The 25901-nt window shown below is 48.2% G+C and overlaps 1 protein-coding gene across 13 annotated transcripts in view; it reads left to right on the top strand.

The window, feature by feature from the left end:
* Positions 1-1391: 1391 nt before the first annotated feature.
* Positions 1392-25901, top strand: part of SIPA1L3 (signal induced proliferation associated 1 like 3) — a 293879-nt gene continuing 269369 nt past the window's right edge. For 6 of the 13 annotated variants that reach the window (XM_039465881.2, XM_074386409.1, XM_074386406.1 and 3 more), the window contains exon 1: positions 11196-25901. This exon is cut by the window's right edge. The gene's annotated coding sequence lies outside the window, so the exon portion shown is untranslated. Of the gene's footprint in view, positions 1547-11195 lie in introns of those variants that run through there. The other 7 variants (XM_074386413.1, XM_039465880.2, XM_003937435.4 and 4 more) reach the window with 3 other exon arrangements.

The raw sequence follows: 25901 nt of genomic DNA, 5'->3' as shown, positions 1-25901 counted from the left end.
TGCCTCGGTGGCTCAAAGTGCAAGGTATTCTTCTCTTAGGTAGTATTGCTCTATATTGTCGTGGTCAAATGGTGGCCTGATATCCCTACTGGACTGAAAGCTCCCTGAAGGTAGGACTCCAGGCTGTCTGGATTTCTCCTGTGTCTCTATAATCACCCAACCTGACACGCAACAGAGCTTAATACATTTTTGTTGAATGATTGGGCAAATGAATGACTCTCTGTGTTCTCTGAGGAAGAAATATATGCTTCCCAGCTTCAAGTGTTAGTGAACATCTTCCTAGAAGGCAGGCTGAGATGGAAAGGATATTGACTAGGGCTTCTTGACCAGAGGACCTTGCGATTCTAGTCAATTCCCGAGGTAACTCTTACCGAGGGACATTACAAAAGGAGTGTGGAGGTGGGAGGAGTCCGCTGCATGGTTATGTCAGCAGGCGTCTTAAATTTGAACAAAATTTCCCAAGGTGTAGGTACTCTACAAACACTGGTTACCCTTAGGAATGTGCAATTAACGAAAGAATGCAAGATAACAAGGCCCCTACGCAGTCCCCTGGGTCTTGTCGCTCCGGTCGAAGGCAGAGCTCTGGAGCCGCCTAGGCCGCGGAGAGGCGACTCCACCCGAGGTCCCTCACCCTCGGGCACCCTACACGGGCGAGAGGCAGGGCGTCAGTCTCAAAGCATGGGGTGCGCCTGTTACCTGCGACAGGACTCCCGACAAGGCACGGTTACGGCGTGTGCACTCAGGAGTTCCTAGAGCTAGGAGTAGCGACTGAGAAGCAACCTGGCAGATGCTGCGGGAGGACTCCGCCCACGGAGCGGTTGGCCCCCAACCCCACGGCCGGTGGACTCCCCGAGGCCAGGGGTCTGAACGCGCGTGCGCATGGGCGCGCGCCCGGCGCGAAAACCCGCGCGCGCTCGAAAGGAAAAAAAAAATCCTCTCCGCGGGGTCCCGCGGCAATTTAGGTCGGGGTCTGCCGGCGACCGCGCGTGCGCGAGCGCGCATCGACGCCCTCCTCCGCCGTCCCCTCCATTGGGGGTCTAGCGCACTGCTCCGCTTCTCCCGCTTTTCTCAGGCTAGCGTCCTAGGGATGAGTGACTCGAGGCCGGCAGAGTGAGGGAGAGGTTCCGTCGAATGAAGGGAGGAGGCAGAAGGAGCTGAGAGAAAGGAGAAACCGCCCCAGCGGGGTAAAGAGCATGGCTCTCGAGCTGGAATCTGCAGAAGACACACCTCCCTCCCTCACGCCCCTCGGGGCTGCGGAAGTGCTCTGGAGACTGGAGCTGCTCTGAGGCGACCAGTGTACTACCGTTCCCAGGAGGCAGCGCGGCGGTGCGCCTACGGCTCCCGGCAGTCCCCGCGCGCCAGGCTCTCTTCAGTTCGCCGCCGGCTAGGGCGAAACTACAGTTCCCAGGAGGCCTCGCGCGAAGCGGCTTGGAAGTGGGCAGCCTGGAAGTCACTCGGGCCACCGGAGCTGGCGGCGTCTCCAGCGAGCGGCGCGGAGCCACACTCCGCGGTCTTGAGGCCCGCCGGGTGGGCAGCCAGGACGTAGGTATGTGGCTCCGGGTGCGGGATCGGCCTCGCGCAAGGGTGGCGGGGAATTGGTAGCTGCCCGGACCCCGAGGGTCAGCGCGGGTGGACGGCCGGGTGTGGGTACTGGCCGTGGGGGGCGGCGGCGCCGGGACTTGCGCCCTCCGGACCTAGCCGGACTCATACCCGCATGGCTCAACTTTCCAGGCGTGCACCCCGGCGCTGTGGGGAAGAGCTTGGAGGCGGGGAGTGGTGGATTCGCGTCCCGGCTGTGCCACTCGGGAGCTGCGATCTGGGGAAACCGCGCCGAACCTCAATTTCCCCTGCAGTAAAACGAGTAGGAGAGTGTCTTGCGGAGATTCTGTTGAGATAATGGAATAAAACATTTGGCACATAGGAGGCACTTACTACGTGTTTGGGTTATTGTTAGGTCCCCGAAAAATTAGGTGAAGATGTTATCGATTGCATTAGGGTGAGGATTAGTTGAGCGTGTGCATATAAAGAGGTGAGTCCATAGTTAGCACCCAATGCAGGGTAGCTGCTGTTAACCCAGATTATTTTGCTAAGAGCGTTGATTTGGAAGGCAGAGAGACCCCAGGTTCATATTTGAACTCTGTCGTTTACCGGCTGTGTGACTTTGAGCAACTGGCTTCACCTTTCTGTGCCTTGGTTTCCCTGTCTATAAAATGGGGATTTAAATAGCAACTACTTCCTAGAGTTGTTTTCAGGATGCAGTGAGAATACCATGTGTAAAGTGCTTAGCACAGCAGCTGGCACATAACGCTCAGTAAATGGTACCATTTATTCAGCGTTTTCCTAGTGGCCCGGAGACCCTCTGAGGGTGGGCTCTGGCTGTAGACTTGGTTTCTCCGCCGGGCCAGATTCAGAACTGGTCTAGTTGACTTCCCGTCCTACAACCTCAGGTTCCTCATTTACAAAATGGGATAATAACAAGATCACTCTCAAAGGGTTGTAAGGATTTGCTGAGATTGTATTTCTAGTTCAGCGCCATCTCTCACTAAGTAGCAGCTCTTATGTATTATAATTGTTCTTCAATATTCTCCATCTGGCCCAGAGAATGCCTGACTGTGGGCTGTGACATGACAGCCCTGAGCTCCCCCACACGTTTGCTCCCAGCCTCAGTGTCCCATCTGTGGAATGGTAGTCATAGGACTTTTGTGCCAGGATTGTTTGGATGGTTCCAGGAGATAATTCATGTTTAGTGCTTTGCACAAGGCCCAGCACACAGTAAGCACTTATTAAATGATGAAAGGTATCTTGCTGTTTTTTTTTTTTTTTTTTTTTTTTTTTTAATAGGCCCTTTCTGCTTCTGTTTGTACCTACATGGCAGAGTGGCTACAGGGTTAGTGTTTCTCTGTCCTCACCCCCAAATTTTACTCACCAAAGGTTTAATTATGGAACACACTATAGTAAAAGGGCCTAAGAAAAAATGGGACTGACCTGCCGTTAATAGTCCCCTGCTCACACACCCCTCCCCATTATGTTCACTCCAGTGCTTTAATTATTGTACCAGTGCCCCCAGCTCTTGCCTCTGTGTTTCAAAGCCACTGAGCCCCCTGCACTCCAGCTCAGATGTGGAGCCTGTGCTTCTTTGATGCCCCTAGTGGCTGTTTCTTGGGCACTGTAAACTCAGCATATCCAACCTGAATTCCCTCTCCTCTCAGACCCAGTAACCACCATCTTGGCGAATGCACGAACATTGACTTGGTTGCCCAAACAAGAAACTTGGGAGTTGCTCTTCTTCCCCAGCCTTCCCATGTCCAGTCAGTGGGCAAGAAGGACGGAGCTGCCATTTCATAGAAATTTCATTTCGTAGAAACACCATTTCATTGGCCCATATTGGTCTCCCATCTGATGGGCATTAAAAGATCCCCTCAGCTCCTGGAGGTGGTGGCCTTTTCTGACAAGGTTGAGTTGTGTTTCTTTGTTTTTTTGTTTGTTTGTTTGTTTGTCTGTTTGTTTGTTTTTTGAGACGGAGTTTCGCTCTTGTTACCCAGGCTGGAGTGCAATGGCGCGATCTCAGCTCACCGCAACCTCTGCCTCCTGGGCTCAGGCAATTCTCCTGCCTCAGCCTCCTGAGTAGCTGGGATTACAGGCACGCGCCACCACGCCCAGCTAGTTTTTTGTATTTTTAGTAGAGACGGAGTTTCACCATGTTGACCAGGATGGTCTCGATCTCTCGACCTCGTGATCCACCCGCCTCGGCCTCCCAAAGTGCTGGGATTACAGGCTTGAGCCACCGCGCCCGGCCTTGTTTGTTTGTTTTGAGATGGAATCTAGCTCTGCCGCCCAGGCTGGAGTACAGTGGCATGATCTCAGCTCACTGCAGCCTCTGTTTCCCAGGTTCAAGCGATTCTCCTGCCTCAGTCTCCTGAGTAGCTGGGATTACAGGCGCCTCACCACACCCAGCTAGTTTTGTATTTTTAGTAGAGTTGGGGTTTCACCTTGTTGGCTAGCCTGGTCTCGAACTCCTGGCCTCAGGTGATCCACCTGCTTTGGCCTCCCAAAGTGCTGGGATTGCAGGGTGTGAGCCACCATGCCTGGCCATGACGAGCTTGAGTTAAGTCATTAAGGATTAATATATGTAAACCTATGTAACATACATATTAATAAGGGCAAGAAGACATTATGGACTTGGCTAGACTGCAATGGCCGTGGCTGTGGCATGAAAGCCTGGCTTTCAGGGGACCCAGTTCTGTGATTTTAGCCTAGTAAAGATTGGCTGAGTTGTTTTTTTTTTGTTGTTGTTGTTGTTTTTGTTTTTTTTTTTTTGAGACGGAGTTTCGCTCTTGTTACCCAGGCTGGAGTGCAATGGCGTGATATCGGCTCACCGCAACCTCCGCCTCCTGGGTTCAGGCAATTCTCCTGCCTCAGCCTCCTGAGTAGCTGGGATTACAGGCACGCGCCACCATGCCCAGCTAATTTTTTGTATTTTTAGTAGAGACAGGGTTTCACCATGTTGACCAGGTTGGTCTCGATCTCTTGACCTTGTGATCCACCCGCCTCGGCCTCCCAAAGTGCTGGGATTACAGGCTTGAGCCACCGCGCCCGGCCCCAAGATTGGCTGAGTTGTTAAATTCTTTCAGAAAAATTAGATGGTATCAGTGGCTTAGAACATCCCATGTGGGAGAGTGGCCATCCTGGGCATTTCAGGAGGCAGCACACATACCACACACCCTAGAAGAGGCTGGGAAGGGCATTTATTAGTGCTCCCTTCAGGTTGAGTTTATTGTCAGACACCTGTCATTGTGATTTCATTTGATGATAGAATCATATTTGTGATGGCCACCAAATTTACCTATGTGTTTTTTTTTTTTTTTTTTTTTTTTTTTTTTTTTGAGACGGAGTTTCGCTCTTGTTACCCAGGCTGGAGTGCAATGGCACGATCTCGGCTCACCGCAACCTCCGCCTCCTGGGTTCAGGCAATTCTCCTGCCTCAGCCTCCTGAGTAGCTGGGATTATAGGCACGCGCCACCATGCCCAGCTAATTTTTTGTATTTTTAGTAGAGACGGGGTTTCACCATGTTGACCAGGTTGGTCTCGATCTCTCGACCTTGTGATCCACCCGCCTCGGCCTCCCAAAGTGCTGGGATTACAGGCTTGAGCCACCGTGCCCGGCCACCTATGTGTTTTTTTAACCTGAAGAAATAAAGCAGCAGCTTAAAAAAAATCTTGATTGTTCTCAATGACCAGTGACAGCAGCACGTGGCTTTTTAGCAGTCTGTGTAGAGTGATCTAAGAGTTACAAATGTGAGTCTGTTTTTCAGGCATTGCAGTTGTTAGGTGGTAAATCAAAAGTGGAATTTAGGATGTGCAGTAATTGGTGCCTCTTCTTTTGCTGTAAAATGTATTTTACTGATATATTTCAAAAACAGGTTTAGTAACTTGCAAAATCTAAATAAATTTATTTACATCTTAATAAAAGAACTCAACAGTCATTTCCTTTAAAATAAAGTATGTTTTTAGCTATTAGAATGAGAGGCTATTTGGTGGGGTTAGGTGGCTCCTGCCTGTAATCCCAGCACTTTGGAGGCTGAGGCAGGCGGATTGCTTGAGCCCAAGAGTTTGAGAGCAGCCTGGGCAACATGGTGAAACCCCATTTCTACAAAAAATTAGTCAGATGTGGTAGCGTGCACCTCTATCCCAGCTACCTGGGATGCTGAAGCTGTAGTGAGCTGTGATTGCACCATTGCACTCCAGGTTGTGTGACAGAGTGAGACCCTGTCTCAGAAATAAAGAAGAAAAAAGAATGAGAGGTTGTTGGACCAGTTTGTGCATGTGTATGTTTTTCAAGTCTGATATTTCTCCTTTTTTCTTCTGAGACAGAGTCTTTCTCTTTTGCCCAGGCTGAAGTGCAGTGGCACAATCTTGGCTCACTGCAACCTCCGCTTCCTGGGTTCAAGTGATTTTTCTGCCTCAGCCTGCTGAGTAGCTGGGATTACAGGTGTGCTGGGTAATTTTTTTTTTTTCTTTTTAAAGATGGGGTTTTGCCATATTGGTCATGCTGGTCTCGAACTCCTGACCTCAGGTGATCTTCCCACCTCAGTCTCCCAAAGTGCTGGGATTACAGGGATGAGCCACCTCGCCCAGCCTATTTTTGTATTTTTAGTTGAGACGGGGTTTCACCATGTTGGGCAGACTACTGTCAAACTCCTGACCTCAGGTAATCCACCTGCCTCAGACTCCCAAAGTGCTGAGATTACAGGCATGAGCCTCAGTGCCTGGCCTATTGCTTCCATTTTTTAGGTCTATTCTGGTCACGACCTTTTGTGCATGTGTGTATGTATGTGATTGGGTTGAATTTAGCTTAAAAGAAGTTATGCGAGAAATTCCTGCTTGTTGTAATATGTTAAACATGCAGAGATGTAGGGAAAATACCTGATGCCACCTTCCTCTCCAAAATCCCATGTCAGCAGAGATAACCATTTTTTCAGACAGTGAGTATCTATTGCTAGGTTTCGGAGATAGCATAGTGAACAAAATGGATGTGCTCTCTGCCCTTGTGATTTGGGCAGATGCCTCAGTTATCTTTTTCTGTGCTTATATTGATTATGTCTGTGTGTGTGTGTGTGTGTGTGTGTGTGTGTGGGTGGGTGTGTGTGCATGCACACATATATTAAGTGTTTTCTTCCTTCTCCCTTACCATTCCCCAAAAAAGGAGGGGGTAGGGATCAAGGTACACCTATTTGTAACTTGATTTGTTTTTCAGTTAATGGCTGGGCATATCCTTCTAAGTCATTATATATAGATATGGCTCATCCTTTTTTTTCTGAGCCAGTCTCGCTCTGTCGCCCAGGCTGGAGTGCAATGGTGCAATCTCAGCTCACTGCAACCTCTGCCTCCTGGGTTCAAGCAATTCTCCTGCCTCAGCCTACTGAGTAGCTGGGACTACAGGCGCACGACATCATGCCCAGCTAATTTTTGTATTTACATGTGATCTTTCAAACCCAAAGTGATTCACTGTAAGAGCCAACACAATCATTGGAAACACCAGGTAGAAATAGGAAAAAGTGATATAGCAGGGATCCCGCTTGGAAATGTTAGGGGCTGATGGTGAGGGACCCAGCTGTCTCAGAATGAAGGGAGGAGATTTGCCCTGGAAGATAGGAGCCAGCAGAGTGGCCTGACCACAGTGGGTGGTGGGGGTGAGGGGCTGGTGGTGGAGGATCAGTGGGAAATACCACTCCTCGTATTTGCAAGAAATATGCCATGGTTGGAAGGTAGCTTAGGTGGCCAGTGCGGATCCCAGTATAGCCACTAACTTGTGAGATACGCATTGAGCTTTTTTCTTCGTTGGCAAAATGGGTATGATAGTAGTCTTTGTCTCGGTGGTTGTTGGAGACCAAATGAAATGTCTGCAAGCCTTTCAGCACGTTGTCATTAGTCCTGGTAGCTGGTAGCTACTCTTCTTATTTTATTGAGTTGACAAATGTATTAAGCCCCTGCTGTGTGCCTGGTCCAATTCTAGGCACTGAGGAGTCAGCAGTCAATAAGATGGGCAAGATCCTTGCTGTCCTAGAGTTTACATTCTAGCTGTTCTAGCCAGGGAAGACACATGATAAACAGAATCATTTCACTTATTTATTTTTTTTTTTGAGATGGAGTCTTGCTGTCACCCAGGCTGGAGTGCAATGGCACAATCTCGGCTCACTGCAACCACCGCCTCCAAAGTTCAAGTGATTCTCTGTCCTCAGCCTCTTGAGTAGCTGGGATTACAGCCATGCGCCACCCTGCTAATTTTAGTATTTTTAGTAGAGTAGGGGTTTTGCCTTGTTAGCCAGGCTGGTCTCGAACTCTTGATCTCAGGTGATCCGCCTGCCTCGGCCTTGTACAGTGCTGGGATTACAGGAATGAGCCACATGCCCAGCTTTTTTTTTCTTTTAATTTAAAAAACTCTGATCCTGCCTCTTAGATGGTTTTAACTGTGGTGGAGAAAATTTAACAGGGTAAGTGAATAGAAAATGACTGATGGGGCAAGACAGTGGTGGGGAAAGAGGTGGCTGCTTTAGCTTGGATGGTCGGGGAAGGCCTCCCAGGCCTCTTTGAGGAGCCATGTGAACTGAGACCTTAATGAGCAGCCGCATAGGCTATGCCAGAGGCTGGGGAAAGAACATTCTAGGCAGAGGGAACAGAGAGTGTTAAGGCCCAGAGGTGGGAGTGAGTTTGCTGTAAAGAGTGTCAGTGTGACTGGAGGAGACTGAATTCCTAGTTTTCAAGTTTATACTACTTTGTTTTTTTTTTTTTTTCTTTTCTTTTTTTTTTTTTTTTTTGTGACGGGGTCTTGCTCTGTCGCCCAGGCTGTAGGATAGTAGTGTGGTCTCAGCTCACTGCAACCTCTGCTTCCTGGCTCAAGTGATCCTCCTGCCTCAGCCTCCCAAGGATCTGGGTTTACAGGAATGGGTAATCCCAGTAGCGCCACCACACCTGGCTAATTTTTTTTTTGATACTTTTAGTAGAGACTGGGTTTTACCATGTTGGTCAGGCTGGTTTCAAACTGCTGACCTCAAGTGATCTGTCCACCTAGTCCTCCCAAAGGGCTGGGATTACAGGTGTGGGCCACATTTTTTTGATTTTTTTTGTAGAGACCCATTTTGCCCAGGCTGTTCTTGAACTTCTGGGCTCAAAAGTGATCCTCAGCCTCCCAAAGTGCTGAGATTACAGGCATGAGCCACCATACCTGGCCTACTTTAATTTTTATAAAATAATAATAATGATAGCAGCTAACATTTACTTGGTGCTTAAGCTGTGCTAGATGCTATTCTAAGCATTTCACAGATTTCCTCTGTTAATCCTGACTGTAGTCCAATCAAGTAATTAACTTGATTGAACTCATTTTGCAGATGAGGAAACTGATTCCACCCTCCTCTTCACCTGCAGTACAAACTCTTCTTCCCAGGCCCTCCTTACTAGGCAGAGGCAGATTGAGGAAGCGGACATGGCATTTCCTTTCCATGTTGTTTGACATGCAAAGCACTTTAGACTGTATTTAGTACCTAATTCATGTAGTAGCAGGTGTGGCCTGGGATATTGTGGCATCATTTTCACTCTCAATGAGACATGATAGGGATGGTTTGGTGGTGGTTTCAAAACTAAAGACCCTTCAGCAAAGCCTGTCAAGTAAAACAAGGTTGACTGCTTGGCTGCCATACCAGGCACAGGTTAGCATGAAACAAAGTGTAGTGTCTAAGAGGGAGTAGGGTGTCTACTTTGGGTGAGCTACGCAAGGCGACTTGAGAGTTGGCCGGAAAAGGTTTTTATTTTTATTTTTTGAGTCAGAGTCTCCTTCTGTCACCCAGGCTGGACTGCGGTGGTGTGATCTTGGCTCCCTGCAATGTCCGCCTCCCAGATTCAAGCGATTCTCCTGCTTCAGCCTCCCGAGGAGCCAGGACAGCAGGCATCAACTACTGGGCCCAGCTAGTTTTTGTACTTTTAGTAGAGACGGGGATTCACCATGTTGGCCAGGCTGGTCTTGAACTCCTAACCTCAGGTGATCCTCCCGTCTCAGCCTCCCAAAGTGCTGGGATTACAGATGTGAGCAACTCCGTCTGACCTTATCTCTGCAAAAAATTTTTAAATTAGCCATGCCTGGTGATGTGCCGCTATAGTCCCCACTCAGGAGGCTGAGGTGACAGGATCACTTGAGGCCAGGCACTACCACGCCTTGAGCCCAGGAGATCAAGGATACAGTGAGCTATGATCACACCACTCTGTCTCTAAAAAAAAAAAAAAAAGAACTGAAAGTCTGTAGAGTATCTTTGATCTGCCCATTTATGAAGCATTTCTTCACCTACCCTACTCTGTGTGCCAGGCTCCATGCTTGACACTGACAGAATGAAGTTGAATAAGACACTGATTCTCAAAGGCCCATGGCAGTGCTGTCCAGAAATATAATGTGGGGCTGGGTGCGGTGGCTCATGCCTGTAATCCCAGCACTTTGGGAGGCCAAGGCAGGCTGATAACTTGAGTTCAGGAGTTCAAGACCAGCCTGGTCAACATGGAGAAACCCCATTTCTACTTAAAATACAAAATTAGCTGGGTGTGGTGGTGCACACTTGTAATCCCAGCTACTTGGGAGGCTGAGACAGAATCCCTTGAACCCTGGAGGTGAAGGTTGCAGTGAGCCAAGATCACGCCACTGCACTTCAGCCGGGGCAACAGAGCAAGATTCCTTCTCAAAAAAAGAAAAAAAGGAATATAATGTAGGCCACTGATGAGACTCACATATGTAATTAAAAATTTTCTAGTAGCCATATTTTAAAAAGTAAAAGGAAGTAGGTAAGTAATTTTAATGATTTATTTCATCTAAAACATTTTATTTTATTATTATTTTTTAAGACGGAGTCTTGCTGTCACCCAGGCTGGAGTGCAATGGCACAATCTCGGCCTGCCATTCATTTCAACGTGTAATGAATATAAAAATCATTAATGAGCTATTGTACATCCTTTGTTTCACATTAAGCCTTTGACATACAATGTGTATTTTACACTTTCGGCACATCTCAGTTTGCACCAGCTATGTTTCAAGTGCTTGGTAGCAACATGTGGTTAATGGCTACTATGTCGGTCAGCATGGGCTGTCAAATCCAAGGTGGTAGTTCAGTGATAGATCAGACATGCCACCCCTGTTTTATCTTGGTGGAGAAGGGCAGATGTATGATGAAAAGCAGGTTTATCATAAGCAAGTATAGCTCACCTTAGAGCTACTGTCTGTCTGACCTGCCCTATGTGCCTGACACTGTGTTTAGTGTTGGTGGGTGTTACTTGTGTTCTGAGGTGCCAGGGACTACGGTTATTCCCATTTCACAGATGAGGAAGCTAAAGTAAAGCAATGAGAGGCCACTTGGTCAAAGTTGGGGAATGGTGGAGGCTGAATTTGAGCTCAGGTACAGAGTGTATACTTTAAGCCTGTTTCATATGCTGCATTGGAGGGTGTTTAAAGGGGATAGGGTCTGAGTTTTGAGCAATAAAAACCATAGGAGGGACTTGTTGCACAAAATTGATTCTCAGGCCAGTCGTAGAAGACCTGTAATCCTAGCATTTTGAGAATTGGAAAGCTAGTCTAGTTGTTAGAGAAACCCAGCTTTACTTTTTTTTTTTTTTTTTTTTTTTTTTTTTTTTGAGACGGAGTTTCGCTCTTGTTACCCAGGCTGGAGTGCAATGGCACGATCTCGGCTCACCGCAACCTCCGCCTTCTGGGTTCAGGCAATTCTCCTGCCTCAGCCTCTTGAGTAGCTGGGATTACAGGCACATGCCACCATGCCCAGCTAATTTTTTGCACCTTTAGTAGAGACGGGGTTTCACCATGTTGACCAGGATGGTCTCGATCTCTCGACCTCGTGATCCACCCGCCTCGGCCTCCCAAAGTGCTGAGATTACAGGCTTGAGCCACCGCACCCGGCCTTTGTTTTTTTTTTTGAGACAGAGTCTCCCTCTATTGCCCAGGCTGGAGGGCAATGGCACAATCTCAGCTTACTGCAAGCTCTGCCTCCTGGGTTCAAGCAATTCTTCTGCCTCAGCTTCACGAGTAGCTGGGACTATAAGCGTGCGCCATCACGCCCAGCTAGTTTTTATATTTTTAGTAGAGACGGGGTTTTACCATATTGGCCAGGCTGGTCTCGAACTCCTGAACTCATAATCCACCCTCCTCAGCCTCCCAGAGTGCCAGGATTACAGGTGTGAGCCACTATGCCTAGCCAATCCTAGCATTTTGGGAGACCCAGGCAGGAGCATCGCTTAAGCCCAGGAGTTTGAGACCAGCCTGGACAACAAAGTGAGTCTCCATCTCTATAAAAAATTAAAAAATTAGCTGGATGTGGTGGTGTGTGCCTGTAGTCCTAGCTGCATGGGCGGCTGAGGTAGGAGGATTGATTGCTTTAGGCCAGGAGGTCAAGGCGGCAGTGAGCCGTGATTGCGCCACTGCACTCCAGCCTGGGTGACAGAGCAAGACCCTGTCTCAAAAACAAAAACAAAAACAAAAACAAACAAAAAACTTCCCAGTTTTTCAGCATTGATCTCTGGGTTTACATTGGTGCTGGGATGCTGGTTTGAGACCTGAATGATTGAGAGGCCCACTCCTTAAATTGACCTCTAGGTTTGCTGGAACCTGGAACCTTATCTCCCGGGAAAGAGAGGGGTCTTTGGGGAGTTGGGAGGAGGGTGGGCAGGGAGACTGAGGAAGGTAGGAAAGGTCTTGGCTTGTTGGAAAGCTCATTTCTAAATTGCTGCTTTAGGGCCGGGAGTAGTGGCTCACACATGTAATCCCAGCACTTTGGGAGGCTGAGGAGGGCAGATTACCTGAGGTCAGGAGTTTGAGACCAGATTGGCCAACGTGATGAAACCCCATCTCTACTAAAAGTACAAAAATTAGCCAGACCTGATGGTACATACCTGTAATCCCAGCTGCTTAGGAGGCTGAGGTGGGAGAATTGCTTGAACCCAGGAGGCAGAGGCTGCAGTGAGCCAAGATCGCATCACTGCACTCCAGCCTGGGCGACAGAGCGAGACTCCATTTCAAAACAAACAAACAAACAAACAAACTGCTGCTTTGGGTGTGAAGCCTCTTGTGTCTCTGACTCTGGCCCTCATTGCTGTGGATTCTGGTAGGTGCTATGGGCTCTGGTGGAAGCAACAGCAGAGCTTAGCATGTGAATGCATCTTACCCTTGCTGTGCTCCAAAGATATTGCCAGTGGATGGGGTATGGGGAGGGGACATCACAGTGGTTTCCTCTGTCAACTCAGTGAGGGTCGTGGTTCTAGACCAGGTGTCCCCAAACTTTTTACACAGGGGGCCAGTTCACTGTCCCTCAGACCGTTGGAGGGCCACCACATACTGTGCTCCTCTCACCATCAATGAAAGAGGTGCCCCTTCCTGAAGTGCGGCGGGGGACCGGATAAATGGCCTCAGGGGGCTGCATGCGGTCCGCGGGCTATAGTTTGGGGACGCCTGTTCTAGACTTTTCGGTGGTTTCAGGTGCAGGATGAATCCTGGCCTCCTACCCAAACAGGGCAGGTGCTGGAGATTCTCAGCTTGTTCCTGTCCCCAGCTGGTGCTCACCACACTTATCTGCAACTGCTGGACAGTGCCTGTCATTTAAGATGCTCAGTACGAATCTGTTGACTGAATTAATGATGCAAGCTAGCATTCACTGAGCTCTTACTATGTAGGAGGCACTGTTCTGAGTGCTTCTCATGTAATACCCCATTTAATTCTTAGAATCACTCCTCGGGGTAGGTACTGTTGTTATTCCTATGTCTCGTAAGAGGAAACTGAGGTACAGAGAAGTTCAAGTTACAGAGCTGGTGAGTCTCAAATTCAGGATTCAGATGCAAACCACTGGCTCCACAGTCTAGGCTCTTAAACACTCACTGTGTGGTCTTTCCGTGAATGGACAGATGAACAGATGGGGCAGACAAGTGGACCATTCTCACTAGTTCCACCTCTCCACTCTACACGTGGTCTCTGAGCTTCTGTTTTGGGGAAGCTCCACAACAGATCCCAGGGCCCTTTGGGCCCTGAGGCTTGTTTTTTGTTTGTTTGTTTGTTTGTTTGTTTTGAGACCAAGTTTTACTCTTGTTGCCCAGGCTGGAGTGCAGTGGTGCAGTCTCGGCTCACTGCAACCTCTGCCTCCCAGGTTCAAGCGATTCTCCTGCCTCAGTCTCCCGAGTAGTTGGGATTACAGGCATGTGCCACCAAACCCGGTTAATTTTGTATTTTGAGTAGAGACAGGGTTTCTCCATGTTGCTCAGGATGGTCTCTAATTCCCGACCTCAGGTGGTCTGCCTGCCTCAGCCTCTGACAGTGCTGGGATTACAGGTGTGAGCCACCAGGCCCGGCCGGGCCCTGAGGCTTTAATTTAATACCCCTCTGGACAGTACTTCTTGGTTTGCAATTTTTTTTTTTTTTAGACAGGGTCTCACTCTATCACCCAGGCTGCAGTACAGTGACATGATCATAGCTCCCTGCAGCCTCAATCTCCTGGCCTCAAGCAATCCCCCCATCTCAGTCTTCTGAGTAGTTAGGGCTGCAGGTGTGCACGACCATGCCCAGCTAATTTTTTATTTTCTGTAGAGACAGGACCTCTCTGTGTTACATAGGCTGGTCTTGAACTCCTGGACCCAAGTGATCTTCCCTTTGTCCTCCCAAAGTGTTGGGATTACAGGCATGAGCCCACCATACCCGACCTAAAAAGTCCTTATCTGTAAGTTGCTCATGCTAAAATACCTATGATTAAACTGCTAAGATGTCTAGGATTTGCTTCAAAATAATACAGACAGGCGGAGGGTACAGGGGCTCAAGTGTGTGTGGGTGATTCAGAGATGAAATATGATTGCCCGTGAATGGAACTATTGAAGCCGGACAATAAGGGCTTATTATACTCTTTTTTTTTTTTGCTGTGGTGTATTTGAAATGTATCATCATGAAAAGTTAAAAACAAGTACAACAAATTCACCCAGCATTTGTGTATTTCAAGCTCAAGTGTACATACGTGGGAATTCCCTGCCTCTGCTTGGTCCACTTATATAATACAAATATTTGCTTTTTTTTTCTTCTCTATTATATGAGCCAATACTTGGCCCATGGCTTTAGAAGCCCCTTTGATAAAGCCGTGTCTGGCATCAGTGGAAACACCCGGCCAGACCCCAGCAGCCCTGGCAACTTGAGCAGTGAGCACCGTGGCACTGGCCTTCAGGTTGGTTTACTGAGGTCCCTCTTCCCTAAGATCTGTTTCCCTCAAGCACCTGCCTGTGGGCCTCCCCGCAACATTTTTTCCAAGGACTTGTTTCAACAAGAAGCCTCAGACCCTCCCCTTAGGACAGACCTACACAGATCTGATACCTGGCCTTCCTCTGGTGAGTCTTTGTTGAGGCCCCACACGAACTGGAATCCAGCCTTCAGTATACCCACAGCACCACAGCAGGAGGCAGGAAACGTGCCTCTTTCAGTCCTGACTCTGGACAAAAGAAGAAAAGGGGCAAGATGCAGCTTGTGACAGTGCTTGGGAGCCGATGGTATTTCTAATCAAGTTAGCAGCTACAGTGCCTTAAAGCCAGCATGCACTCCCCGTTCACATCACTGCATTTGTGCTCTGGGGGTCTGGAACAACAGCACATCAGTATGTGGTGCAGTTCGAATGTGGAAGTGGCAGGAAAGAGGGCAACATTTGGGGGCTTCTCCTGATGCAGTGCTGCCTGGTAGGTAGAGATGGTTGATGGGAATAGGAGCGCTGGTTGGTCTGATCTTGCCAGTGCTGGTGCTGTTTGTTGCATCTGATGGTGAGCTCTTCTCTCCGGTGCCCTGTTTTTTTTTTTGTTTGTTTTTTTGTTTTTTTGAGACAGAGTCTCTCCCTGTCCGCCCTGGCTGGAATGCAATCATGCAATTTTGGCTCACTGCAACCTCTACTTCCTAGGTTCATGTGATTCTCCTGCCTCAGCCTCCTTAGTAGCTGGGATTACAGGCATCAGCCACCATGCCTGGCTAATTTTTTGTATCTTTATTAAAGATGGGGTTTCACCATGTTGGCCAGGCTGGTCTCGAACTCCTGACCTCATGATCCACCCACCTTGACCTCCCGTAGTGCTGGTATTACAGGCATGAGCCACCGTGCCCATCCCTCCGGTGCTGGTTTTCTATGCTGTGCTGTTTGTTTGCAGGGAGGAAGGCAGGGGAAGTCCTGCACCCCCTCTAGCTTCCATAACTTCCATCCCCAGCACCATCTTTATCTCTGTACTTTCTTTTTCTTTCTTTTTTTTTTCTTGAGACAAGGTCTTGCCCTTGCACCTATGGTGCAGTGGTGTGATCACAACTCACTGCATCCTAGACCTGGGCTCAAGTGGTCCTCCCACTTCAGTCTCCCAAGTAGCTGGGACCACACGCACACACCACCATGGTGGGATAATTTTTGTAGAAACTGGTTCTTGTTATGTTGTTGTGACTGGTCTTGAACTCCTGGCTTCAAGCAGTCCTCCTTCCTCAGCCTCCCAAAGTGTTGGGATCACAGGTATAAGCCATCATGCCCTGCCTCTTTTTCTTTCAAAGGCACTTTTTGCAGTTCTTTTAGGAGAGAGGCTTTCAGTGAGTCCAATGTGGAGAGAATGTTGGGAGCTCTGTCTTCAGTGTAGGTGGCTTGATTATTGTGTATTTCCTAGTGTGCACTGCACGTTGGATCTGAGGGCAGCAAATCCCAAATGCTGATGCCGTGAGTCTGATTTCTTTCTTTCTTTCTTTCTTTTTTTTTTTTGAGGTGGAGTCTTGCTCTGTCACCCAGGCTGCAGTAAAGTGGCATAATCTTAGCTCACGGCAATCTCCACCCTCCAGGTTCAAGGAATTCTCCTGCCTCAGCCTCTGTGGTAGCTGGGATTATAGGTGCTAGCCACCACACCTGGCTAATTTTTTGTATTTTTTTAATAGACATGGGGTTTCACCATGTTGGCCAGGCTGGTCTTGAACTCCTGACCTCAGGTGATCCAACCACTTCAGCCTCCCAAAGTGCTAGGATTACAGGAATGAGCCACCATGTCTGGCCTTGATTTGTAAACTTATCAAGTCCTCAGTGAGGGGAGCACTGTTCTAGATACAAAGGTATAGCAATGAGCAAAACAGACAAGGCTTCTCACCCTCTGGGGCTCACCTTCAAATGGAAGAGTCAGTCAACAAACAAGATAAAGAAGTAAAACGCATACCATGTCAGGTGGTGACAAGTGTGAAGGGGCAGAAATCGAACAGGGCAAGAGTCTAGGAAGCAGTCACTCATGGCTTCACAGTGGGGATGTGTTCCGAGAAATGCATTGTTAGACTCTTGTTGTGTGACCCTCATAGAATGTACTTGTTGCAAACTGGGATGGTACAGCCTCCTCCACATCTAGGCTCTATTGGGGTAGGCTATTGCTCCTAGGCTACAAACCTACGTGGCATGTGACTGCCCCGAATTCTGTGGGTAGTTGTAACACAATGGCAAGTATTTGTGTATCTAAACATAGAAAAGATACTGTAAAAATATGGCATAAAAGATTTTTTACAAGGAGCACCTGTGCAGGGTACCTACCATGGATGGAGCTTGTAGGACTGGAAGTTGCTCTGGTGAGTCAGTGAGTGAGGGGTAAGTGAATGGGAAGGCTAGGACAGTATTGTACATACTGTAGAGTTTATAGACACTGGATGTTTCAGCAACACTAAGTTTATTTTAAAAAATATTCCCTCAATAATAAATTAACTATAGCTTACTATAACTTGTTTACTTTGTAAACTTTTATATTTCTTAACTGGGTTTTTTTTGTTGTTTTTTGTTTGTTTTGCTTTGTTTTGTTTTGTTTGAGATGAAGTCTCGCTCTGTCTGTTGCCCAGGCTGGAGTGTAGTGGTGTGATCTCAGCTCATGGCAACCTCTGCCTCCTGGGTTCAAGCGATTCTCCTGCCTCAGCCTCCTGAGTAGCTGGGACTACAGGCACCTACCACCTGTAATCTAATTTTCTTTTAATTTTTTTTTTTGTCTTTTTAGTAGAGATGGAGTTTCACCATGTTAGCCAGTCTGGTCTAGAACTCTTGCCCTTGGGTGATCTGCCCGCCTGTGCTGAGATTATAGACATGAGCCAGTGTGCCCTGCCTCGACTCTTTTGTTATACCACTTAGCTTACAACACACCTTATTCAGTTGTACAAAAATATTTTCTTTATATCCTTTTTCTGTAAGCTTTTTTCTATTTTTAAATTAAAATTTTTCTATTTTTATTTTTTTGCCTTTTGAGCTTCTTTTAGTAAAAACTAAGACACAAACACATGAGCCTAAGCCTACATGGGATCATTAGTATCACTGATCCTTTTCCATGTTTTGTCCCACTGGAGGGTCTTCAGGGGGCAGTAACACACGTGGAACTGTCACTTCCTATGATAACAGTGCCTTCTTCTGGAATACCTCCTGGAGGGCCTGTCTGAGGCTGTTTTACAGCTTTTTTGTGTATAAGTAGAAGGAGCACACTCTAAAATAACAAAATACATATATATACAGCCTGGCCAACATGGCAAAACCCCATCTCTACTAAAAATACAAAAATTAGCCGGGCATAGTAGTAGGTGCCTGTAATCCTAGCGGCTTGGGAGGCTGAAGCAGGAGAATCGCTGGAACCTGGGAGGCAGAGGTTGCAGTGAGCTGAGATTAATCACTGCACCCTAGTCTGGGTGACAGAGCTAGACTCCGTCTCAAAAAAAAAAAAAAAATCGTGTATATAGTAAATATGTAAACCAGTAACATAATCATTTATTATCCGTATCAAGTATGAGGTACTGTTCACGGGCCTGGCGGGGTGGCCTATGCCTGTAATCCCAGTAGTTTGGGAGGCTGAGGAGGGTGGATCACCTGAGGTCAGGAGTTCTAGACCGGCCTGGCCAACATGGTGAAACACCACCTCTACTAAAAATACAAAAATTAGCTGGGTGATGTGACATGCACCTGTAATCCTAGCTACTCAGGAGGCTGAGGTAGGAGAATCGCTTGAACCCAGGAGGCAGAGATTGCAATGAGCCAAGATCACACCACTGCACTCCAGCTTAGGCAATAGAGTGAGACTGTGTAAGGAAAAAAAAAAAAGGATTCTGTACTGTACAGGATTGTATGTGCCACGTTGTCTTCTACATGAATGGGAGCACAGTAAGTTTGTTTACACCAGCATCACGACAAACAGGTGAGTAATGCATGGTGCATAGACCTTCTTGTGGCTCGCATGTCATTAGGCAATAGGAATTTTTCAGCTTCATTTTTGTCTTATGGGACCACCCTTGTAGGTCATCTAGGGTCCATCATTGAGTGAAACACTGTTATGCAACACATGACTGCATTAGGGTGGAAGGTGTTGAAATTTTGGGCAGGGTGGCCAGGGATGGCATCCCTGTGAAGGAGGCTCTAGGACAGACCTGAAGGAGATGGGGGAGTGGGAACAGCCATTGCAAAGGCCCTGAGGCAAAGGGCTTGGTAAGATTGAGGCCCGCATGGCTGGAGCAGAGTGAGCCAGGGAGAGTGGGAGGGATGAGGGTAGAGAGGAGACAGATTCGCAGGTCTCTTAGGGTCCTGCACAGGTTTGTCTTTTCTTTTCTTTTCTTTTGAGACAAGAGTCTCGCTCTGTCGCCCAGGCTGGAGTGCAGTGGCACGATCTTGGCTCACTGCAACTTCTGCCTCCTGGGTTCAAGTGATTCTTGTGCCTCAACCTTCTGAGTAGCTGGGACTACAGGTGCATGCCACCACGCCTGGCTAATTTTTGTATTTTTAGTAGAGATGGGGTTTCGCCATATTGGCCAGGATGTTCTTGGACTCCTAACCTTGTGATCCACCTGCCTCGGCCTCCCAAAGTGCTGGGTTTACAGATGTGAGCCACCGTGCCCGGCCAGGTTTGTCTTTTCTCTGGTTGAGAAGGGAAGATTTTGCAGGGTTGGTTGATTTATTTCATTTTTGAAAAGTTTGACTAGTGACAACCCATACATGGAACTGAAGCAACAAAAATAGGGCAACCAGTTCCCTTCCCAAGAGGCCCCCGCCATTCCAATTTCCTGCTGGTGACCAATTCCTTGACACTACATTATTTTAGTGAGTTTCCTGTATTTTACTGTATTAGGTTGAACTGACTGAAATTGCGCTTTCGTGGGTCAAGAATGGTTGCATATTGGCAATTTTATGAGGTTCAGCCTAACAGCTTCCTTTCAGGAACATGAGGAATTTGGTCAATCCTTTCTTGCTGTAAAGGTGGGTGGTCCTATGCCCATTCCTCCTGGATCTTACCCTCCTTAGTGACAGGCCCAACAGTGCCTGTGATACCAGGGTGTGAAAACCCCTGCTCCACTTGTAGCCTCAAACTGGGGCTTGCTATAAAGCCCAGCCAGAGGCTGCCTCTTCTCACGGGGACCTCACCTGGTGGATGATGTTAGTCACTTTGGCCTTCTGCATCTTGGTGCCACCAGTTTTGAAATCACAGCTCCCAGAGGGAGGAGCCCTGTGGGCTCTTGCTGGATGTTTGGTGTGACTCACATGGTGGGGGGTGCCCTCTGTAACTCGTGGGCATTCTGGATCAGTCACCAAGCAGAGTAGCTGGCAGAGCACCCCACTTGGAGTGTCTGTGGGAATGTCTGCAGGGACCAGGTGGTTCAGGCTTGGGGAGGAGGCCTGCGGAGCCGTGCACCTCCCTGAGGTGCAGGTGCACCAGTGGAACCCCAGGGTACTGGCCTGGATCCTGTGGGCGGGAGTGGAGGTGAAATAACTTTAAAGGACTTACAGTGCCAACTTGGGAAGAGCTCAGTCGGGAAGATATGCCAGTTGGTGAGTCTTTGGCTGCAAACAGTAATAATAACATCAACAGCAACAACTGCAGCAGCAAACAGGCAACAGACGTAGAGTCTGCTGCCTGCAAGACACTGCTGGGTCCTTCCCATAAAGCCTCCTTTAAGCCTCACGACAACCCTGTGAGATACTATTCTCCCTTTGCAAATGAGGTAACTACATTTGAATAACTTGTTCAAGGTCAGGCAGCTAGAAAAAGTTGGTGACATGATTTTTTTTTTTTTTTTAGATTCATGGGGTACATGTGCAGGTTTGTTGCATGAGTATATTGTGTGATACTGAGGTTTTGAGGTATAGTTGCTGTCACCCAAATAGTGAACAGAGTACCCAATAGGTAGATTTTCAACCCTTGCCCCATTCCCTCTTGGCTTTTGGAATCCCCAGTGTTTATTGTTCGTGTGTGTGTGTGTGTGTGTGTGTGTGTGTGCCCAATGTTTAGCTCCTACTTAGAAGAACACGGAGTGCTTGGTCTTCTGTTTCTGTATTCATTCCCTTAGGATAATCTCCAGCTACATCCATGTTGCTGCAACAGACATGATTTCATTCTTCTTTATGGCTCTGTAGTAATCCATGGTATATGTGTACCACATTATCTTTATGCTTATGGGCATCTGGGTGGGTTCCATGGCTTTACTATTGTGAATAGTGCTGTGATGAGCCTACAAACGCAGCTGTCTTTGGTAGAACGGTTCCTTTTCCTTTGGGTCGATACCCAGTAATGGAATTGCTGGGTCAAATGGTAATTCTATTTTTAGTTCTTTGAGAAATCTCCAAACTGCTTTCTATAGTGGCTGAGCTTATTTACATTCCCACCAGCAGTGTATAAGCATGGTCATGTGATTTGGATTCAGGCAGTCTGACTCCAGAGTTGGATCCTAACTCTTAAGCTCTGTGTGCTACTGCAGTGGTTTTCAAACCTGAGCAAGGCCAGGTGCGGTGGCTCACATCTGTAATCCCAGCACTTTGGGAGGCCGAGGCCAGCAGATCATTTGAGGCCAGGAGTTTGAGGCCAGCCTGGGCAACATGGTGAAACCCCATCTCTACTAAAAATACAAAAATTAGCCGGGTGTGGTGGTGCACACCTGTGGTCCCAACTGTTCGGGAAGCTGAGGCAGGAGAATCACTTGAACCTGGGAGGTGGCGGTTACAATGAGCCAGGATCGTTCCACTACACTCCAGCCTGGGCAACAGAGTGAATGAGACTTTGTCTCAAAAAACAAACAAACAAACAAACAAACAAAAAACCTGAGCCAGGATCAGAATCCCTGGAGGGCTTGGTAAAACACAGATTGCTGGGCCCCACCCCGAGTTCCTGATTCCGGAAATCTAGCTTGGGAATTTGCATTTTGTGGTGGCACTGGTGCCCCTGGTCTAGGAAGCCTGTTTTGAGAACCATGAGCTACTGTAATAGGAAGCCCAGATGAAATTGGCCTGAAATAAAGAGATTTATGATCTTACGTAACAAACCTGTAGGTAGGCAGCACAAGAGTTGACTAGGCAGTTCCACAATGCCTGCAAGGACCCCGTCCTTCTCCTTCAAGCCACCTTGCCATCCGCGGTGTGTCTCCTGTGTCCTTAGGCTCCCTGTGTGGCCACAAGATGACTGCCCAGGGCTCCAATTGGCACACCCTGACAGGGCCACATCCAGCAGCAGAAAGAGGGCATCTCTCATTTGCTGTGTATCTCTTTAAGAGTGTGGAAACTGGCTAGGTGTGGTGACTCAGGTCTGTAATCCCAGCACTTCGGGAGGCCAAGGTGGGCAGATCACTTGAGGTTGGGAGTTTGAGACCAGCCTGGCCACCATAATGAAACCCTGTCTCTACTAAAAAATACAAAAATTAGTCCAGGCATGGTGGCTCACGCCTGTAATCTCAGCACTTTGGGAGGCCAAGGTGAGTGGATCAGCTGAGGTCAGGAATTCAAGACCAGCCTGGCGAACATCGTGAAACCCGGTCTCTACTAAAAATACAAAAATTAGCTGGGTGTGGTGGTGGGTCTGTAATCCCACCTACTCCTGCTGAGGCAGGAGAATCGCTGGAACCTGGGAAGCAGAGGTTGAAGTGAGCCAAGATTGTGCCATTGCACTACAACTTAGATATGAGGAAAATCTGTGAGGTTTCATTGATTGCTTATCTCACAGATTTTCCTCATATCTCATTGGTCAACATTGTGACATGTGACCTTGCCCGGAGAAATCAGCCAAGGGCCAATCAGGATTGACTCACTGGGGCTGGGGCTGGAGCCAGCCTTCCCTGAAGTATGTGGTATAGGGAGGAAAGTGGCTACAGGAATAAAATAAGAGTGCCATTTAGGAAAGGACTGGGAAAGGGGGTGGATATTGGGCAGGCAGACAATTGGATCTGCTGCAGAAATAAGTGAAACAGAGTGAAAGCATAATACCCATGCATTTTTGTCATTGTGCTTACCAACTTTGTTTTGTAGTTACCTGAATCAGGACTTCACTTTTTGTTCTCTAATCTTGCCTACCTTTCAAACTGTGTGCACAGAGTCCCTGTACCACAAGAACTCTGAATCTTGTTGGAATACCAAGTATTTTGTTTGACAATTCAGGGAAACCTGAGTTGAGTGATGAGGCAGGAGTCTGAAGGTTAAGAGTGCGTGGTCTGTGAGAGCACTTACTCACTCTGCTCAGAAACACCTGGGTCTCACCCCGCTCTCTGCTCCTGATTCCCTTCCCCCTTCTCTTACCCCTCCTTGCAAAGACTGAGTTTCTACCTCTGAGGGTTGTCCTTGGATGAAAGGAGAGGATGCTGGTCAAGGGCTTACCCCCAGGGACCAGCACATGGTAAGTGCTTACCAAGCCTCTGCTATTTGTGGAGTTTCGGAGTTTTGCTCTTGTTGCCCAGGCTGGAGTGCAGTGGCGCCATCTCAGCTCACTACAATCTCCGCCTCCCAGGTTCAAGGGATTCTCCTGCCTCAGCCTCCCAAGTAGCTGGGATTATACTCACCATGCCAGGCTAATTTTTGTGTTTTTAGTAGAGGCGGGGTTTCTGCGTGTTTGTCAGGCTGGTCTCAAACTCTCCACCTCAGGTGATCTGCCCACCTTGGCGTCCCAAAGTGCTGGGATTACAGGCGTGAGCCACTGTGCCAGGCCATTGTTTGTTGTTTTTAGAGACAGTTTTATTCTGTCACCCAGGCTAGAGTGCAGTGGTGCGATTATGGCTCACTGCAGCCTCAACCTCCTGTACTCAAGCTGTCCTTCCACCTCAGCCTCCCATGTAGCTGGGACCACAGGTTCATGCCACCATACCTGGCTAATTTTTTATCTTTCGTAGAGACGAAGTCTCAACTTTGTTGCCCAGGCTGGTCTCAAACTCTTGGGGCTCAAGCGATCCTCCTACCTCATCCTCCGAAAGTTCTGGGATTTCAGGTGTGAGCCATGGTGCCCAGCATAAATATGACTTATAATAAGTAGTATTTGATAATCCTGCACCCCCTCACCAAAAAAAAAAAAATATGAAAAGTGACCATCCCTTTTGCAAACTGTAATTTCCTGAGGATGCCTGTTGCTGCTGCTCGAGGCTGCAGTGTAAAGCCATGGCTCTCTGGGACTGTGAAGAGCTGAGCAATGCAGCATGGGCTCTGAGCCAGACTGCTGAGTGCAAGTTCTGGATCCATCTTGGGGTCTCTGTTTTACTTTGGGCAAGCCACTTAGCCTTGCATGTCTCTGTTTGCATATCTAGAAGGTGAACCTGGTAATAGTACTGCCCTCCTAGGTTGTTGGAAGTATTAAATACATCAAAGCACGTGACATGCTTAGACCATCACAGTGCCCAACCCAAAGGAGCACTCAGTATGTGATACATCTGCAAATGTTTGAATATTCTGTGCCTGTTCATTCACAGGGGACTATAAGCTCCCTGTGGGCAGGGTTTATGTGGTTTTTGTTAACTACTGTGTCCCAGTGCCTGACTCAGAATAGACGTTCTATTTATTTTTGTGTGTGTCATGAAAAGAAGGATTGTAAGAGCCTTTCTTAATTTCTTTTCCCTCAGCTGCCTAGAATTTAAACTCTGTGACCATGAGCTGATTATTCAGTATTTTGAAGGAATAAGCTAGACCTAATTGACTCTGAGGGCAGCATATGAGTGCAGCTGATAGTTATTGAGCATTTTTGTGCACCACAAGCTCACAAAAAGATCTCACTTGTCCAGGCACAGTGGCTCACACCTGTAATCCCAGCGCTTTGGGAGGCCAAGGAGGGAGGATTGCTTGAAACAAGGAGTTCGAGACCAGCCTGGACAACACAGTGAGAGCCTTGTCTCTACAAAAACAGTAATAAAGCTCTCACTGACTCCTCATCCCATTTCATAGATGAGGAAACTGAGGCCCAGTAGGAGCACCTGCTTCTTCTTACAAGAGGAGAGCTAAAGTAGTGGTTAAGGTCAGGCACGGTGACTCATGCCTGTCATCCTGGCACTGGGGAGACCAATGCGGTTAGGAGTCCGAGACCAGCCTGGCCAACTTGGTGAAACCTCGTCTCCACTAAAAATATATTTTTAAAAACGTAGCTAGGTGTGGTGGTACATGCCTCTAATCCCAGCTACTTGGGAGGCTAAGGCAGGAGAATCCCTTGAACCCAGAAGGTGGAGGTTGCAGTGAGCTGAGATTGCACCACTGCACTCCATCCAGCCTGGGCAACAGAGTAAGACTGTCTCAAAATAAAATAAAATAAAAGTAGTGCTTAAAAACTGGAACCTTGGAGCCACTCTGCTTGAGTTAAATCCCCACCCTAGCGCTTCTTCCTGTGTGACCTTGGCCTGTGACTTATTTGTTCAACTTCTCATCTGTAAAATAAGAATGCTGATAGTCCCTCCTTAGAGGGTTGCTGTGAGGGTTAGGAGAGAGGATTCATGTGCAGCGCTTAGAACAGCGCCTTGTGCAGTGAGCATTCCGGTTGTGGGTGTTATCATTAGCCAGTCAAAGCTGTTCGGTTGTGCTTCCAAAGCTGGCTGGAAGAGTCCAGCGACCGCGTTTAATTATTAAGCGGCATTGCCTCTATGAGCTCGTGCCTTGTCTGCACGGGCCAAAGAGCCCACCTTTGGATTGTACAGTTCTAAATGAAGCATCCAGGTGCAAGCTCAGGGCAGGGGACACTGTGGGCACAAGTCCAGACCTGGCTCTGTCAGTGAACAGGTGGCCTGTGCCTGAATCTGAGGTAAGACGCGAGCCGCCTTTGTTACCTGTGAGCTTTCTCTGAAGCCCATTCAGACTCCTCAGACCGCGTGTCTGATGAGTAAGGCGGCCTTTTCTTTCCCTCCCCCAAAGGGACTGTTGGCAAAACAGCTTTCTTTGGGAACGCGCCTGTTCACGAAGACCAGCCATCTCCTGGGGAACTCCGGTGGCTAGCGTGTTCCTGTGGCTGTTGAATAAGTTGCTGTTAGGAGCTGGCACGGCAAGTTCCTGTTTCCGCATTCCAGACACCCTCAGCGGGCTGGGGGCGGGCACCACCGAGGTCGGCCTGGAGAGCTGAGGCAGGTAGCCTCGCCTGGGAGGACCCAGGACAGGAGGAGCCCACCT

Source organism: Saimiri boliviensis, chromosome 14 (genome assembly GCF_048565385.1).
Source record: "Saimiri boliviensis isolate mSaiBol1 chromosome 14, mSaiBol1.pri, whole genome shotgun sequence".
Taxonomy (NCBI): Eukaryota; Metazoa; Chordata; class Mammalia; order Primates; family Cebidae; genus Saimiri; species Saimiri boliviensis.
The sequence above is the reverse complement of the archived record's forward strand: the minus strand, read 5'-3'. Positions and strand labels throughout refer to the sequence as shown.